Below are 20,109 nucleotides of genomic sequence, written 5' to 3' on the forward strand. Positions count from 1 at the left end.
ATCAGTTATTGCTCTTTTGTTCCCGATTCTCTCTAAGGAAAATTTTATTTACATTTCAGAGATATCTAAGTGCCGTATGACGATCGTCAAGCTTGAAACCAGTTACCATTATAACAAAATATTAATGGGACTTCCATGTCATCAGCACTCAAAAAATGAAATTTTTTATTAATTAGAATTCTGTGATTCTTCGTGGTTCTGACATCATTGTCTGGTTTATATAATTTTTAAATCAGATTTGGCACGTGACTGAGTAGCTGTTACATTAATGTCAAACAAAAAAAACCTTGCCTACAGTTTCCTGTTATTTACTTCTGGTGCCCTGTTTCCATATAACCTCGTTTGTGTAATACCCTTGAAGAACAAATCGACTGTAAAATGAGCAGGGACGTTTTGGAATCTATCTTTCTATCAATGTAAGTATGCTTGAGTTCACTTACCTTTTCCGTGTGCGCTCGTGTTATATACTTCTTGTTGTGAGACCTGATACATTTCCCTCCCGTGATTGCGAATTTGAAATATTTTACATCGTAAAATGCAGGATACGAAGAAGTTTAATTGCAGTAGTAAATTTTAAGATAATCTACAGAAGGATGCTTTTTGAATATCGCAAAAAAAAGAAGAAACTGTTACACTGCAGTGAAGTTATATTACGCTTATAAGTTAGTTCGGCAGTGCTTTAAAACGAAAGTAGAAACTCATTGACAAAAACGAACAAGATGCTGATGTTGTAAGCACTCGGAATCATCAAGCTTATGAGCTGACATGTTTTGACGTGTTATAATTTAGAATAAAATGCCTTGAAAATCTTAAGCATAATTTTCCTGGAACCAATGTTGTTGCATACTGAGGTATCATTGTCTCATTGAGTATTAAAGGTACAAAACCAAAATTTTGCGTGAATAATATTACAGTGCTTGTCTACGCAGGCAACCACATTATTCAACAATGTATTAAATACTTTAATTTTGGGCCTATCATATGCTCTTAAGTTATTAGGAGAAATAAAATGAGATTTTCACTCTGCAAGGAGTGTGCGCTGATACGAAACTTCCTGGCAGATTAAAACTGTGTGCCCGACCGAGACTCGAACTCGGGACCTTTGCCTTTCCCGGGCAAGTGCTCTACCAATTGAGCTACCGAAGCACGACTCACGCCCGGTACTCACAGCTTTACTTCTGCCAGTACTTCGTCTCCTACCTACTCCTACCTACTGGCAGAAGTAAAGCTGTGAGTACCGGGCGTGAGTCGTGCTTCGGTAGCTCAGTTGGTAGAGCACTTGCCCGCGAAAGGCAAAGGTCCCGAATTCGAGTCTCAGTCGGGCACACAGTTTTAATCTGCCAGGAAGTTTCATATCAGCGCACACTCCGCTGCAGAGTGAAAATCTCATTCTGGAAACATCCCCCAGGCTGTGGCTAAGCTATGTCTCCGCAGTATCCTTTCTTTCAGGAGTGCTAGTTCTGCAAGGTTCGCAGGAGAGCTTCTGTAAAGTTTGGAAGGTAGGAGACGAGGTACTGGCAGAGGTAAGCTGTGAGTACCGCGCCTGAGTCGTGCATCGGTAGCTCAGTTGGTACAGCACTTGCCCGCGAAAGGCAAAGGTCCCGAGTTCGAGTCTCGGTCGGGCACAAAGTTTTAATCTGCCAGGAAGTTTCATATTAGGAGAAATAATTGACATCTATAAAACAGTTTTTTAAAAACACGCAAAACAACAAATAGGTACTTATTGGTTGTTACTGTTTTAACATGTTCATAATAAGAACAATAAACATTGTTTTGACCTTTTGTTTTGAATATGTGGAAGTGCAGTATGCGTGAATTAAAAATTACATTTATTTCAATATGTACGATGAAAATCATTATTCACTCCACAGTCTAGTCCACAGTTTTTAATTTTTCTCCACATAGCCGTCAGAGTATACTAAATACTTGTATAAGGTTTCATTCCATTATCTATTAAAGTTTTTGAGGTATTAAATTTCAAACATTAGTAAAAGCTACATGTCATGTCGTCCAGATCCCCTTAAAACGTTTCGGCAATAAAGGCTATATCTTGAAAATTTTAGTAGAGATCATTGTGTTTCCAACAAAGTTATCAAAAATCACAGAATGCTTAACATTTAATTTTATTTCTCCCACAACGGCGTCTTTTATTTACTTTGTGGTCCTAAGGGCTTTTCTACAAAAGGGTTACTGTATGTATGGCATACTCGCATACTTCTCTCTGATTTCAAGTATGGTCATTGTTGCCAGATATTGTATTATATCTTATGTTTAAATGTTAGACATTCATTTTAGCTATGTGAAGACATTTTAATTAATTTCAGTGAATATCCCAGGTTTGCAGACTGCTTGTCACAGTATCCGGAATTCATAAGGTTCAGATGTTGCTATGATACTGACACAGTTCCATATCCAAATATATATTAAAATTGATGGCAGTTCAGTTCACGGACGTAGCACTTTTCCATTTTAGTGTCTCTGTGATGACAGAAAGTTATCCTCATAGAAGTGAACACCTCTTCATCCATCCTCAACTATTAAAAACAATTTATTACTCTGGCCGAGTTTATTTTTCGGCTTTTACTGCAACAAGCCTAGCTTTAAATTACCATTCGGCTGTTCAGCACCGTTCTCCTACGAATGACATTCATCTCTCGCCCTCCTCAATCTACTGTAGTTGCAGTCACCTCCATCATCATCACAAAACGTCATAGTAGGACGCAATATGCGTGTTAAGTATGATTTACACCATAAAAGTCTGTTTATGTCAATACTCACAAGAATTGCTTAATATACCGGCACTAAAGAAATGGCATCGTCATCAATTGTTCAGGAACGCTTTAACCCATGGTGCAAAACGCTATAGTAAGCAGTGTCTCACGATGATAATGAAGATGGGTGAACTGGATGTATGCTAACCTGGTGGGAATATTAAAACTTCATCATTGAATGAAGTTACATTTTCGTCCACAAGTTGTACATGAGTTTATTTTAAGTGAAGAACTCGATTCAGTTCACCAAAGTAATCCACTTTTTCTTTATGAGTATTCGGCTTTAATCGCTTTTTTCCACATTCAAAAAGCAATATTGTAACGACTTAAAGCCTGTGCTTCATCCGTACGTGGTTTCCAGCTTATACAACATTTCTAGCTACTCATCTCCCAGGTTTCAGCTCCACAACTGGCAATCAGCTGTAATTGTCTTGATTATAGGTTGTGGAGCACATAACTCAACTTCAACGACCACTGCACACATAGAAAAATGGGAGTCTATGGTAGGAACAATATTATTCGAAAACTGACAGCAGTGTGGCCAAGCGGTTAAAGGCGCTACAGTCTGGAGCCGCGTGGCCGCTACGGTCGCAGGTTCGAATCTTGCCTCAGGCATGGATGTGTGTGATGTCCTTAGGTTAGTTAGGTTTAAGTAGTTCTAAGTTCTAGGGGACTGATGACCTTACAAGTTAAGTCCCATAGTGCTCAGAGCCATTTTGAAAACTGACAGAGGACTACAGGGGAGCACATTTGGGTATCCTCCACACATCTGCCGTTTCTTTCTGCTTCTCCACTGTAGAATATGCAGCACCTGTGTGGAAGAACCTTAGCCGTGCCAGACAGGTAAATATCGGTCTGTAGCGGCACCGCCGTTTAGGATAGGGAAAGTTAGTTTTGTGCAATATTCTGAGCACAAGTTACAGCCAGGTGTGGGCCGGATTTCTGTGAGTTATGCATACCAACAGTTGCGAAGTGGAATAGAGGCCACATTGCTGTCAAACTGCTGAAAGAGTATACCCAGAGTGTTTGCATGACGCAAATCAAAGGCAGAAGGGGGCCAATGGCCAACCTAGCGTGTTATGAGTTCGTGAAGCGAAGTGGTGCGTATGGCAAAACAGAGGTGCACAGCCGCATGAAAATAGGTGCAGGTTTCTAACGAGATTCATTCAAGTGTGGCAGCTCCCCTGGACGGCGGGGCGTGTCACGCCACCAGCTACATGCAGCAGCTGATGGGGCGCCAGGGTTCCAGTCCACAGCGGGTCCCTGGTTTGACCCTCTGAGGCCGATGCAGGGTCTGTAGCCAGCCAGTGGCGGGCCACTCTACGGCTCGCTACTGCGGGCAGTCGTCCTGGCTTCCAATACACGCAGGAGGCATCACGAGAGGAGGGCCGCACCTTCGGACGCCAGATCGCAAGTGCTCGTGCTCACCGCGATCCCAACTACGCCAGTGAGGAAGGCCGCAGCGGGCCGCTCACTGGCTGCCAGCAGAGCGGTGCTGAGTCAACGTCGAAGGAGACCAGTGAGTCGACTGCTAGCACAGACCTGATGACTCAGCCTCACCAGGCTAGCACACAGCAGCACGTTGTACTGGGTCGCTGAGGTGGGGGCCTCACCATTGTGGGACCGTGTGACGTGGACCAAGGTGATTGGGGCACTGTAGTGGAAACAAATAAATCATTTGGAAAGCTTGGACGAGTCTTAATATGGTGCCTTCTACCTCTTCCCGCTACATTTGGTCATCCTGATACATTCGGTCGCACAAGTTGCCACTCTAAATGAAACAGGATGCATTGTGATAGGCCAACTGCGCACAACCCCGGTTAAGAAAATCTATATCTTGGGTGTAGCACCTCTAGATATCCAAAAGACAACTGCCACTTAAGTGAAAAGAAAGGTGCAGGAGACCGACGCAAGACATCCCCTGTTTGGAAATGAACGTCAGTCACCATGGCTGAAATCGAGAAAAAGCTCCTTGCACACAACACAACCAATGTTGACACGACCTGTAATGCGTAGAATACAACTCTGCCGTAATTAGTTATCAGAAGAGTATTCTAATGACACAAAAGGAGGACTTGCTGTAGGTCACCACCTTCGATAGAGACATGGAAGGTCCTCAATAGACTAAGAACTGGAGTATCTCAGTGTATGTTAAACCTGATGAAATGGGGATACGTCTCAGAGGACGAGCTATGTGATTGGGCATGTTTAAGGTAGATTAAGTAGTGTGTAAGCGTAGGGACGGATAACCCCAGCAGTTTGGTCCCATAGGACTTGACACAAATTTCCACTTTTAAGAGCTATTTGAGTGTGGTGAACTGCAGGGAACTGGCAGAACCTATCTCCATGGACAATCTGGTTGTCTCCAATGACAAGTCAGTTCATACAGCGGAATTCTGGACACCACGTAGAATATAATCATGTATATATGACATTCAACAATACATGTATTACGTGTTATGTTAAGGACCAGTGTCAATAAATTAATAAACTGGTAACCAGACATTTTCAGTGCTTTCGATGAAATGTGGAGCAAAACAAACATTCTAGATTTGGATACGCTATAATTCATCTATGGAGAACGATGTTCTGCTGCGTGCTCTCAAATAATGTCGAGTGTTCGTTAAATTGTGTGAGTGCTGAGTTACTTCATTCTGTCTTCTGAAATTACTTCTCAAACTGTGTGGTTTTACTGCCGTAATCACCATGCCTGGCAGTTGTCAGCACCGTCATATTGAATTGTTCAGCGAAATCTGAGTGTTGTAAATTAAATGTAATACGGAAGTGTTCGTAATGATTGACTTAAGAAATTCATTTACGTTGCCATGAAACCAGATTTCTTGCATGAAATTCAGTAGAAACATAATGTTGACTATGTAAAAGAAATATTCCAGGCTAGTACTACCTAGCTACCATCTGGCTCATTTTGCTTACATTAGTGACGAAGCCATGCCATATCTGACTACATCACATGATAACACTTGCCTCTTTCCCATGCTCCCTTCCCCCTGCTCCCCTCTCCCATCCCTTCGCCACTCGCCCTCTACACCTTCCCCCATTCCCCCTCCCTACCGCTACCGTTCGCAGACTACCCTCCCCCCTCGCTATTTTCTCCAGCCAACAACAGTGAACTGTTAAAACTGGATAGAAAATCACGTCTTTGTATTAAAACCGAAAACCAGACACAATGCAGCCATTCTGACCGTTCTCAAAAGTATCCGGACGCTCTGAATTCTTTGCGCCATGTTCAAAACATTACGTAAGTTTCAACTTAACTTCTTGAGTTGTTGTCACTAAAACGCACATCTCCCCCTCCCCACCCCCCACCGCCTCTGCCCACCCACGTCCATACATACAGACAAGAACCCAAACAGTTGTATTTATCCAAAAATTGCGTAAAGGATATAACTTGCAGCATTTCGTAAAACATTACAGGGATATATCTTAGACATTGTGAACTGAAAGTTATAATATTCTTGTAGAATCATGTTTGTCAAGATCACTAGCAACTCTTTTTACTACTATGACCAGTTACGGCAGCTGTACGGTGTCATCGTCGGATCTTGTAACATTATTAGATGTACATACTTGTCACAACGCCGAAAGCCACGTAATGATATTGCATTAAAAAGTAATAGGAAGTGGCGGGGAACATCAGCGTGTCACAAATAAAGTAACACAGTTCTAACACACAGCATTTGGTGCTAATTTCCCAGCGTAAATTAATCGCTTGAGACCACCACGACGACTTAGCTATGTGACATTCAGTGTTGTAACAAGCATGTAGGTCTAATAGTGTTACAAGATCCATTGACGACAGCATAAGTCTCTCGAAACCTGTCATAGTAATAAAAAGAATTACTATCGATCTTGGCAAACTTGCGTCTTCGAGTAATATCATTTTACAGGGAGGTCAAAAGTGTTCTAAAGCGCTGTTTCTTTTGCGACATATTGTAATTTACTGTCCCAAAAGCTTACACAAACAGAATCACTTCAATTATTTTTGACCGTGGTCAAAAATATAGAATGAGCTCTCAAGTTTCTTTGAAACTTTCAGAAGTGTCCATAAAAAAACTACAAATAGGGCACAAATTGGAGTACTTCTTTCCCTGCTCAAAAAAATCTGCACGCTCTGATGTAAAGACGTCAGTAAAAAACTTACTAGAGGAGCCACAGAGGCTAAAAAGTGTAGGAAAAGACAGAATTTGGAATACATTCAACAAATAACTGACGATGTTTGGTGCCCTTGCTACTCTGAGATGAAGAGGTTGGCACAGGGGAAGAAGTTGTAATGCGGTGGGCCGCATTCGACCAGTCAGAAGACCGGTGACTCAAAATATACCATAAAATGTTAAGTTGCAATACTCACCAATTAAATTTTGTAGGTTATAGCAGAGGACTTTCCACGTCGGTTCCTATTATTTATCTAGTAAAATTAGGTAATTACAGATTATGTAGTTACTAAATTTTAGTGCTGCTCTGACGTGATGAGACTGGCACAGCAACGCACACTGGGGATATCTTGTCAAACCAGTCGGAAGACTGCTGAATGGAAAGAAATACCGTCAGGGAGAATTAATTTGCCGCCAAAAGTAAACATTTTGTATGTACTTCCGCCTCTGCTTCACAGGTAACGCAGATCCGGTCTCCTAAGTATCGTGAACCCAACCACTTCTCCATTTCTATATCGGTCAATAATGTACCGAATGTTTCAGAAAAAGAAATATTTCATTTTGTAATCTAAGTCTGAACATATCGTCCGTCATCTCTGATGCAGGAAAACTAACATTTGCTGGTGGAGTACGTTATGGATTGAAAATTTTTGTTTCTCTAGCTATCAAACATATTACATAAATTTACTCGGTGAAAAGGGAACATGTAATTCATGTCTTTAGTTTCAGTGTGCTTTTTAGATATTATGCTTTACGTCTCAAATATTTATCGGCAACAACGTTTAGCTTAAGGGAACGAATACCATGAGCTACACCCATGAAGACTTACATGAAAGCGCTGCACCAACTGGATTTTTTAATAACAAAGTTCATTAAAACCTGTTTGCGTGAAAACTCAGTTCAACAGCTAATGCCCCTCACACTTTAATTAACAGAGACGACTGAAAATATCGTTGACTTTAATACAAGCTGCATATGTAGAAGATAATTTGAGATACATGTTCTCGCGATCGTCTTGTGTCGTTTGATTTGTGTAACTTTTGTTTTGATACAATGAAATAAGTTTGTTTTGCAGCACTAGTATAGTTGTGAAAAGGAATCAGTCATTTCCGCCGGCCGGGGTGTCCTAGCGGTTTTAGGCGCTACAGCCTGCCACCGCGTGACCGCTACGGTCGCAGGTTCGAATCCTTCCTCGGGCATGGGTGTGTGTGATGTCCTTAGGTTAGTTAGGTTTAAGTAGTTCTACGTTCTAGGGGACTGATGACCTCAGAAGTTAAGTCCAATAGTGCTCAGAGCCATTTGAACCATTTGAATCAGTCATTTCCTCATAAACGTCGTATGCATGAACTAGAAACTGGGACTCTTCGGTGGCCTGCCTGTTATAATACTACATAGTAAACCACCCTTCACGTTAAATTAACACTATTTGTTTACTGGCATATGAATAACATCGCTAATATGGTATCTAGTTTACTTAAGAATCGAGCTACGAGCCACTGTAACGTAGGACGCTGCCTTAGCTGAATTTAACGTTGTAGACTGGAACATGATGATTGCGAGTCGTTTTATCCGAATAGCTCTCACAGGGTATTTGTAACAGAATTTTAATGTTGTAGAAACTGATGTCATCGACGTAAATTTTTCAGTCGCAATCACAACTAGCGTTCGCTTTGGTTTTGAAGTAAGTAAACACATAGAAAGTATTACGCAAGAACTTAAATTAGATTGTTCGTTGGCCCTGCAAAGTAATAAACCTAGAAACCTTAGAACTTGCACTTCAGGGTAGAAAAATGAGTATTGTGTCCACGAAAGCCGTTAACTTTTAGTAAGTCCTAACGGCACCATGTGACGGAGAAAAGAGATGTGATGTTTTACTCAAACCTTTATTATTTTTATACAAAACTTCTTATAAAGGTGTTGCTCTCAAGACCTACTTATTTATATTCGTGAGACCATGTACATCCTGTTACAGAAGTGTTTACTGATAAAAAAATGTAGGATATATTTCTGTTCCTCGATCTACTTTGACAATGTGTATTTATGTGAGAGCTTTAAAATACCGCACAGTTGCTTCCTTCCCTGCTCTTCTCATCTAGCAAACATAGCAGTCACATATAACATTTGAGAGTTGATGTCTTTCCTCAACACGTTAACCCATCCAAAAATTAAAAATGTATTGAACTTGTTAACTGTTGTAACCACATAAATTTTAATATGGCAAGCATAGTGGTACTACTTCCGATTGCCACATTTAGTTCTCCAATATGTCGGGCTAAGTCTGAAGTCACGTAAGTATTGATGGGCCCCATAGCATTTATTTCAGTAGAATAAGGCCCCTACTGAGTTGGTGTTTGTTAATTTGCGCCAGAAGTATTATATAAGAATCAATAGATTATGTGAATACCCAGTTAAAAAACAGTTAAGATTGGGGGTTCGCCTGGGTTTCCTCATGTGTTAAGAAGAAACATTTGACTTGGAGAACAAAGGTTTTGAATTTTGATTTTCATATGTACGCATCAGTGTGTTAACTAACGACTGAGTCACGTCCTTGCATTGACATTTCAGTAAAACAGAATTATATATGTGAGCACTGTTCCAGATTTGGACCCTTTGCGAAGAATTCTGCAAGTTTTAAAAACGTTTAGATGGATTTAATGGGCGAGATCATGTTGGCTGCTCGTATCTGTGAGCGTTGATATGGAATTAGTAATCGCATACGGACTCATTATCATGTTAGATAGTAATATGACTTCTGTTGCCCCTGTCGACAAACACGTTTATCCCAGGTGTCTTCCCTAAATCACTGAAGAGTCGTAGGTGTTCTGCGACACATTAACAGACGAATGCACAGATCTATGTAGGGCTCTTTAAATGACCTTACATAGACTTTATACGGTTTCAAGCTCTTCCCTGACTCTTCGCAAATCGCTGAACGTTGCTTTAGTGACAGGAATAAATAAGAATTTTGTATAAAATGTTAATTATACTCGTAAAATGGAGAAATCGGTGACCACTGGTAGCATAAGACCCAAGATCATTAGGATCCTGGTCCGGATTCATACGACATCTACTGAGAACTACCTGGAGGTTACAAAACACATGATGAATGTCATTCCGATCGTCAAACGTGCTTCCTAAAGTTTTCTTTATGGTCCTTATTCATACACAACATACTACTGTTATATTCTGTCAGCTGCTGACGGACAATTCAATTAATTTTATTTTCCCTCCCAAGAACTTCATTAAAATTTTCAAGAGACTAACATTTTTATTTTAAATATCAAGACAAAAGTATTACAACGATAAGGTACATAACTGTCTTGACATGAGATATTATTATGTTTTCAATAAAAAATAAATTTCGGTTCCAGCGTAAAGACTTGATGTTTCTATCGCGGCTACCTATTTTAAAACCAAGTGCATACGGTCCTTCTCTCAAAAAAGAGGATTTCTTTCCTCCGAAATATATAAACCTGGAGGGACTATAAAGTTTATAACACAGGTACAGTGGGCCAAATGGCCAATTCCCATGAACTCAAAAAGGCGAGTACAATTTGGGACTGTACGGATGGATGGAAGAAAAAAGAAAGTTACATGTGGGGAGTACTGCTGCTGGAAGACTACTTTTCGGATTTTGATCGCGACACGGGTACAAGTTTCGGTTGTGAAGAATGTATTCTTTTTAGAACTACATTCTCAGTGTATATTACCCCTCTATGAAACCTGTATGTACTTCACCTCGTTTCTTAACAAATTAAGCTAAGTGTTTATAACCGATTAGTTTTGGCGTTCGCAACTAATTAGTACATTTGTTGCAGTGGTATGAAATTGTTCTCACACATTGCTTTCACATACAGAACACTTCGATGCTGCGATTCATGAAAGATGCTAGTTAATATAAGTATGAATGGGATACTGGAAGTCCTATGAGAGCTACGTAACTGTTAGAAAGAGAACACTGTGGTCCAAAATCAACGTTAGTATCAATGTGTATAGCTTAAATCTTAGCGTTGTTAATGCGTTTCGTTGTAAGTATTTCATTATGAACAGCGATGTAAACTTCGAGAATATAACTGGAAGGACGGTCGAAACCTATGCGGTGCAGTTGTTTTAGTGTTTTATAATGATGCAGTATAACACACAAAAAGACTTCCAGTCGACGTAATTTCTCAAACTAATCGTACTAGAGGAGATACGTTTACGTTATATTAACAAGGATAATGGTAAAGCGGATAGTTCCCCTGCATAGAGAATATCTTCCTATACACCAAGAATTTTCTCATTCCCTCGGAAGAAAGGAGTCTTAACTCTCAATAGTTGGATTTTCAGCAAGCTCCTTCAGAAGCTGCATATACGTGGAGAAGACAAGGATACACGCTCGCAACTCATTTCCTGCTACGTTTAATTCCAGCCTTTGTGAATAATGCCCTGTTTTCCTGCAGAGAGGAGGCCTCAAATTTAGGTGGCCTGGTGCAATATTGCGGAAATTATATTTACAATGGCTTGATTGTTTTCTTAAGTCCCTCAAGGAAAATCCTTCCGTATACTTCACGTTGTTATTTCGTAACGTAATATCGTAACGCACTGTAAAGGAGGGAGAGTAGCAGATCTGCCGCTGTGTAAGTCATGTAATGTATGGTATCTGAGGTACACCTTCTTACAATTGTTTTTATCTCTTGTCATCGTCTATATTTTCTCTAAGACTTCAATTTTAAATAGCAGTGGTGCTCTTGTAATGCAAAAGTCAATAAGTTTTAACAGCACCTAGTATTACCTTCTTCAGGAAACTCGCTGCATGTCATAATGAAATAGTGCACGACATAAAAGAAGCTTACTGTCTTATTTATTCCACTGATTTTAGCAATATATTAGGTGAGACATAGTAGCCAACCATTACAACTCCTTTTCTTTATTTATCTATTTTAGCTTTCCCCAACTTCACTATTCAGACTTTTGCGATACTTAACTGATGTAATAACCACGTTTTGTAGTAAAATAGAAATAACTATCTGAAAAAAAAAAATAAACAATTCATTTACCAGCGGAAACTACTGTAATGGAAACCTACCAGACACACACATTCGTAAAGGCCACTAATGTATACGCAATTCATACTAAATTTTTGTCAGTAAACATGACACATTAGCACGTTTTGACTGGTTAATTGAGAATTTTTTGTGAAACAAACTAATGTAAATACTTACGTACATGTTCGATAAAGCTTTTGCTTTTTATTAAGAATCTTTATGGATCTGTGTACGTCTCTATTCCAGAGATTGCTAGAATCCACTTACACAGCGGTGGCGAAATATATATTCAACTTTTTGTGGATGACAGGTAATTTTTACAAATTTGGTACATTCTTCAAACAACAGAATAATGTGTAATTCAAATCTACATCACTGTCATACAAATGTTTGTAGATTATTTTCAAATTGTTAAGATTATCCATGACTGAAACACATTTTAATTTACTAATTGCGATGTACCTACTCCACCTAACATTATGGAAGCATGAGACACCTGTAAAATTACATTGAATGCTACACAGATTTGATGTTCCTCTTTCCGAGTGATTATCATTCATGCCATTTTTATAGACTCATATGAAATTCACGTTGGGGAGCGGAATCACAGTAAAATTACCGTCGATGGAACATTGTTCGTCAAGATACTCTACTTTCTCATTACACATATGAAGATTGTATCTGCTCTTTCGGACATGTCCGAAAGAACAGATACCGTCTTCATACAAATAAGGCTTACCGGCCAATGTTCTTCTTCAGTGCAGATGCACCCACACTGCCCGAACTCTTAGGGGGTTCGGTATATTGACTGCCGCGGGTAATGAGTATAGCGGGCAGGGGCATTACAAATGTAGTGTGTGGACAGTAAGTTGGTAATGTCGATCTCACCAAGAGCGTGCCAGAGATAACTTACTACAGTCGCACTAACCTCTCTGTACTCGATGACTCAGACGGATAGAGCGTCCGTTATGGAAGCCGGAGATCCCGGGTTCGAGTCCAGGTCGGGGCACACCTTTTCAACTGCACCGTCGATATTTGTCAACGCCTGTAAGCAGCTAAAGGTCGGGATTTCATTGTAATTTTATTCTCATTAAATTGTAATTAATACTTTAATTTTCAGACACAAACTCAATGAAGATGCATGTAGAGTCACCCATCAAATAATTAGAACGTGCATTAACGAGAAACAACTTGATATAGCCGCAGTGTAAAATTAAAGTATAGATATAATTTCAGCAGTCATTTTAAACACATCAGAACGTCATGAGGAGGTCTATGAAACTGAGCCTATAGATCCCAATCTTCTGTAGAATCACTAACAAGAAAGCAGAACATCTATATATGCATGAAATATGGTTAAGTAAGGCCCTTCATGTTTATGAGCTGTTGAGCAGCCTCTTCAGTGCTGTGCCTCAGCAGTAGCTAAAGAGATTGAGAAACAGAAAAACATGTATATTTATAGCTTACAAGTCTACAGGGAGAAGGATATTAAGCTTAACAAGGCAGGTAGCAATTATTTTAAAAAGTGTAACCTGATTTTACTAGAGAATCTTTGTTTGTTGTTTTATTTATATGAGGCCTAGCGGTAGTATCTGCAATAACTTAACTTGATGTCTCAACTCCCAATTCTTTTACGTTCACTGCCTGAATTTTTTTAAAAAAAGAAACATCAGCAAGGACTTACAGCATAAGGAGTCATTCACATTCTACCAACTGTCTTGTCATAGTTTTCAGAGAAACGGATAAAGCTTTACTTCATAAACACTTGCCCTTCGAATAGGAAACTGACGCAGAAAGACAGACGAATGAACGGTAATGAAAGGCGTGAGGATGGAGAAGATAAATGAAACTACTGCATTAAGGACGCGCAATGTGTATCCGCAAGACATGCTCCTTGTAAGTGAAAGAGTGTCTCTATTATCTCCCACTGGGTTAAGATTATCTATTAGTTCCGCGTTCGGTACAACAATATGGGGCTACCAAGGGGAGGCGTCGAAGAGATGGAAACTGCAGAAACAATGAAAAAGATTCTACGGGTCAAAGGGCCGAATGTCAGAATTCTAAGTGTAGTAGGGAAGCTAGTAAATGTGAAAAAGGGTTATGCAATGCCCCAAACTAGATATTGCGTGTTTCTGTGAAGTGAAATGTTGAAATGTGAAGAAGATAAGGATTTCTGCTCATAGCATGTTGAGAAATATGAACTCAACGGGAAATGGTTTAACCATGTTTCACTTTCGGAAATACACAACTGGCCATTAAAATTGCTACACCACGAAGATGACGAGCTGCAGACGCGAAATTTAGATGACACGAAGAAGATGCTGCGATATGCAAATGATTAGCGTTTCAGAGCACTCACACAGGGTTGGCGCAGGTGGCGACACCTACAACGTGCTGACATGAGGAAAGTTTCCAACTGATTCCTCATGCACAAATAGCAGTTGACCGGCGTTGCCTGGTGAAACGTTGTTGTGATGCCTCGTGTAAGGAGGAGAAATGCTTACCATCACGTTTCCGACTTTGATAAAGGTCGGATTGTCGCCTATCGCGATTGCAGTTTATCGTACCGCGACATCGCTGCTCGTGTTGGTCGAGATCCAATGACTGTTACCAGAATATGGAATCCGTGGGTTCAAGAGGGTAATACGGAACGACGTGCTGGATCCCAACGGCCTCGTATCGCTAGCAGTCGAGATGACATGCATCTTATCCGCATGGCTATAACGGATCGTGCAGCCATGTCTCGATCCCTGAGTCAACAGATGGGGACGTTTTGCAAGACAACAATGATCTGCACGAACACTTCGACGACGTTTGCAGCAGCATGGACTATCAGCTCGGAGACTATGGCTGCGGTTACCCTTGACACTGCGTCACAGACAGGAGCGCCTGCGATTGTGTACTCAACGACGAACATGGGAGCGCGAATGGTAAAACGTAATTTTATCGGATGAATGCAGGTTCTGTTTACAGCGTAATGATGGTCACATCCGTGTTTGGCGACATCGCGGTGAACGCACATTGGAAGCGTGTATTCGTCATCGCCAAACTGGCATATCTCCCCACGTGATGGTACGGGGTGCCATTGGTTACACGTCTCGGTCACCTCTTGTTCGCATTGACGCCACTTTGAACAGTGGACGCTACATTTCAGATGTGTTACGATCCATGGCTCTACCCTTCATTCGATCCCTGCGAAACCCTGCAGTTCAGCAGGATAATGCACTAGCGCATGTTGCAGGTCCTGTACGGGCCTTTCTGGATACAGAAACTGTTCGACTACTGCCCTGGCCAGCACATTCCCCAGATCTGTCACCAATTGAAAACGTCTGGTCAATGACGGCCGAGCAACTGGCTAGTCACAATACCCCAGTCGCTACTCCTGATGAACTGTAGTATCGTGTTGTAGCTGCATGGGAAGCTGTACCTGTACACGCCATCCAAGCTCTGTTTGACTCAATACCTAGGCGTATCAAGGCCGTTATTACAGCTAGAGTTGGTTGTTCTGGGAACTGATTTCTCAGAATCTATGCACCCAAATTGGGTGGAAATGTAATCACATGTCACTTCTAGTATAATATATTTGTCCAGTGAATATCCGTTATCATCTGCATTTCTTCTGGGTGTAGCAGTTTTAATGGCCAGTAGTGTTTAATGGCATCAGAGAGGCAGGCATCTGAGAGGCAGTTCAGACGTTTGCTTCATTACTATAACATGATTAAAAAAAGTCAAGCAGACTCCACCGGAAAGCCGTAATGGCTCTCACCAATGAAATTCAGGCAGAGCTAAGCTAGGAGACTACCCTAATCACATATTATGTTACGTCGCACTTCTCTTTTATTGTTTGGATCTCAAGATATCGTTTGGAATAACAGAAGTAATCTGCTGCACCATTATTGTCATCTTACTTGCATGAATGCTAATTGAGATTCGTAACAGAAATCTCATGGTCTAATTGGTAGACTTTACACACGAATGAAACTATCCTCGGAACAGGGGGACGTAAGTTTTGTTGTGCCACAAAGATCGGTACTAAATCGCTATAGCAGCTCAAAAACTGTAGAGTTTGACCATGAAAAATCCTGATAACTAAGGGCCTTTATTCGCCATCTATCGGCTCAAATGATAGCTTAATACGCCTACAAGTGGTACCCAAATAATGTTTTTCTTACGAAGTCCTTTTTTATCCGTCAGTGGTCTTAACTAACTGAAAAACCTTGCGTAAAGTCACTTTGGACGAAGTTGTATGTAAAGTTAAAAGGGAGGCAACGCAGATAAACTAATCACGAAGCTCATTTAAAAATGACTTCTCTTAGAAGCTTCCGCAGTTGTACAGACTTAAAGAAAAAGAATAGTATTTTTTGCATATTTTGACTCCAAGTGTTCTCTCATCTTAAGGGGAAGTGTACTAAAGTAAAAAATAATTATTTTTTCAGCAAATGCGACCTCTAATTATATTCTGTAAAGCAGAAAACAGAACATGTTTAGACCCTTCTTCAGGATGCAGGACTACTTTTGCTCAGTTCACAATTCATTTACTGTTCCTTGGTTTTTCTGGCTGTGACCCACACAATCACAATGCAAGACAGAAAAATAATTTTAAATGTATGTTCTTGTATATGATTCGAGGTTTGTATGCCCTGGTGCAACGTTATTCAATAAGAATTCGCCTCCCTAGATGAGTGAGCAATTCAATTAACTTACATTCAAGGGAGCCAGGTTCCATTCCCGGAAATTCCTAGATATTTTCCTCGCTAGGACGACTGGTACGGGATGTACTCAGCCTCTTGAGGCCAACTAAGGAGCTACTCGACCCATTACTAGCTGTTCTAAAGCAAGAATCTTAACAACGACCAGGTGAGCGGTGTGCAGACCACATGTCCCTCTATATTGTATCCAAAGGCACGATTGGCAGACAATATCGAGGTGGCAGGTCGAGGCCGATTAGCCCTTCCAGGGCCAGAATGCCGAGCATTACTTTCCGGAGTATCATAAACCAAGAAATTTGAAATGCCGCATGGTTCTAAACAAAATCGAAGACATACACCATGAGCCACTCATTCCACACATTATCTGAGCAGTCTATTCAAGGATTGAGAAGTTTTCTTAGATGCATGATAACCTCTGCAGCAATAAATTATTTTAAAAACAGAAAAAAATACTCTTGCACTTTTAATGTCCATATGGACCTATTTATTGTACATTTGAATAAAACTGAAATTTATCGTACTTGGTTTTTTAAAGAAAAAGGTTTTTACAAGGAATTGTACATTGGGTTGGGGAGATAGTTGAGGATGTAAAATAAAAACTCAACAATGAACAGTTTACATTATTAATTAATGAGAAAAATCCATCCGAATGTGGAATTTTAATAAAATACAAGAATCTATACACAATATCAGCAATTTCAACAGGTGATATTGTCATATTTAGGTCAATATGTAAGGTGAACATGTAGAGAAAATACTTACATTCATGTCTTATGGGTATCCACAAGGAAATCTGCATTCTTTTTTATGGCAAAGGTTAACATATCATTTTGAAAAATATTATCTTTGATATCCCTTGATATTTCATTGAAAGGTGGTGTCACTTTCAAGACCAGTGTCATGAACTGAAGCTTCCTCCACTGCAGCTCCCATGAACACCTTCTGTATGATAAAAAAATGCTCTTAATATTGAAACAAATAGTCCACATTTTTCTAAACGTCTCTTTAATTTTCCTGTAGGAAGTATCTATCTTACCCCTAGTGATATATGCCTATACATCCTTACATTTGTCCTCTAGCCATCCCGGATTAGCCATTTTGCACTTCCTGTCGATCTCATTTTTGAGACGTTTGTGTTCCTTTTTGCCTGCTTCATTTACTGCATTTTTATATTTTCTCCTTTCATCAATTAAATTCAATATTTCTTCTGTTTCTCAAGGATTTCTACTAGCCCTTTTCTTGTTACCTACTTGATCCTCTGCTGCCTTTACTATTTCATCTCTCAAAGCTACCCATTCTTCATCTTCTTTATTTCTTTCCCCCATTGTGGTCTGTCATTCCCTAATGCTCTACCTGAAACTCTGTACAACCTCTGGTTCTTTCAGTTTATCCAGGTGAAATCTCCTTACATTCCCACATTTTTGCAGTGTCTTCAGTTTTAATCTACAGTTCATAACCAACAGATTGTGGTCAGAGTCCACATCTGCCCCTGGAAATGTCTTATATTTTGAAACCTGATTCCTAAATCTCTGTCTTAGGATTATATAGTCTGTCTGAAACCTATCGGTATCTCCAGGCCTATTCCACATATACAATCTTTTTTCATGATTCTTGAACCAAGTGCTAGCTATGATTAACTTATGCTCTGTGCGGAATTCTACCCGGCAGCTTCCTCTTCCACTCATTACCCCATTCCATTTTCACCGACTACGTTTACTTCTCTTCCTTTTCCTACTATCGAATTCCAGTCCCACATAACTGTTAAATTCTCGTCTCCCTTCACTATCTGAATAATTAATTTTATCTCATCATACATTTCATCAATCTCTTCGTCATCATCGGAGCTCGTTGGCATATAAACGTCTACTACTGTGGTAGGCATGGATTTCGTGCCTATGTTGGCCACAATAAGGCCTTCACTATGCCTAGTAGTTTACCTGCACTCCTACGTTTTGTTCATTATTAAATGTACTCCTGCATTGCCCCTGTTTTATTTGTATTTATGACCCTGTATTCACTTGACCAGAAGTTTTGTTCCTCCTGCCATCAAACTTCACTATTTCCCACTATATCCAACATTAACCTATCCATTTACCTTTTTAAATTTTCTAACCTACCTGCCCGATTAAGGGATCTGATATTCCACGCTCCGATCCATAGAACGTCAGTTGTCTTTCTCCTGATAAATGGTTCAAATGGCTCTGAGCACTATGAGACTCAACTGCTGAGGTCATTAGTCCCCTAGAACTGAGAACTAGTTAAACCTAACTAACCTAAGGACATCACAAACATCCATGCCCGAGGCAGGATTCGAACCTGCGACCGTAGCGGTCTTGCGGTTCCAGATTGCAGCGCCTGTAACCGCACGGCCACTTCGGCCGGCTCTCCTGATAACGTCCTCCTGAGTAGTCCACACCTGGAGATCCGAATGGGGAACTGTTTTACCTCCAGAATATTTGACCCGAGAGGTTGCCATAATCATTTTACCATACAGTAAAGCTGGATGCCCTCAGGAAAAATTACGGCTGTAGCTTCCCCTTGCTTTCAGCCGTTCGCAGTACCAGAACAGCAAGGCCATTTTGGATTTTGTTGTAAAACTGAATGACAAGTACTAACGTACAGTATGTGAGGCTCTCAACAGATATAAGTAACTGATTTCACTACCATGACACCTTAATATTTACCAACATACTTTCAACAAAGTCTGTTTAGTGTAAGTGAAAAGGTGACATTATTTCTACATGTGGTAATTTCTGTTATTATCATCATTCCAACTCTTACAATATATTTCTATGTTCCATGTCCTAAGATCACATACGATCAGATACGACTTTGGTCATCGATCTCTGCATGGCTGTCTTCAAATTATCTTAAAAAAAATTTCTTGTTATTAATTTCTGGTTTCCTTATATCTGAGCAGTTCGTTTTCTCCTTCTTTGTTCCTTTCTGGTGATTCTCCTTCCATTATATGTCGTGAAAAGCTCTCAGCAGACTTTCTTTCTGTATTCCAGTACCAGATAACTTGTTTTTCAATAATCGCCCTTGTGACATTCATTTTTCTTCCTGATAACTTCATCTTCTAGTCTTTACCGCCTGGACATCCAACAGACCGCCTCTGGAAGTCCATTTAATTCGTCAGCAATCGTATTATTTATTCACAATTAACTGTCTATACTTCTGATGTCTATGTCATACTACTTCTACTCACTGTTACTTAGATTTTTTTTGTTTTCTTTCTAATTGTCTACCCATATAATTTAAGGTTCCAGTAGTAATTTATTCTTGTTTTAATTTACTAATCTGCTTTACCATGTAATGTATTTTTACTGCTAGATATTTATATTCTTCTGTGTGTGTAATCATTCCCACCCCATCTTCCAGTTTAAAATCTCGATTCGTTCCTCTCATTATAGTGTGTTTTGTTATTCAT

The sequence above is a fragment of the Schistocerca nitens genome, chromosome 2 (genome assembly GCF_023898315.1).
Source record: "Schistocerca nitens isolate TAMUIC-IGC-003100 chromosome 2, iqSchNite1.1, whole genome shotgun sequence".
NCBI lineage: Eukaryota > Metazoa > Arthropoda > Insecta > Orthoptera > Acrididae > Schistocerca > Schistocerca nitens.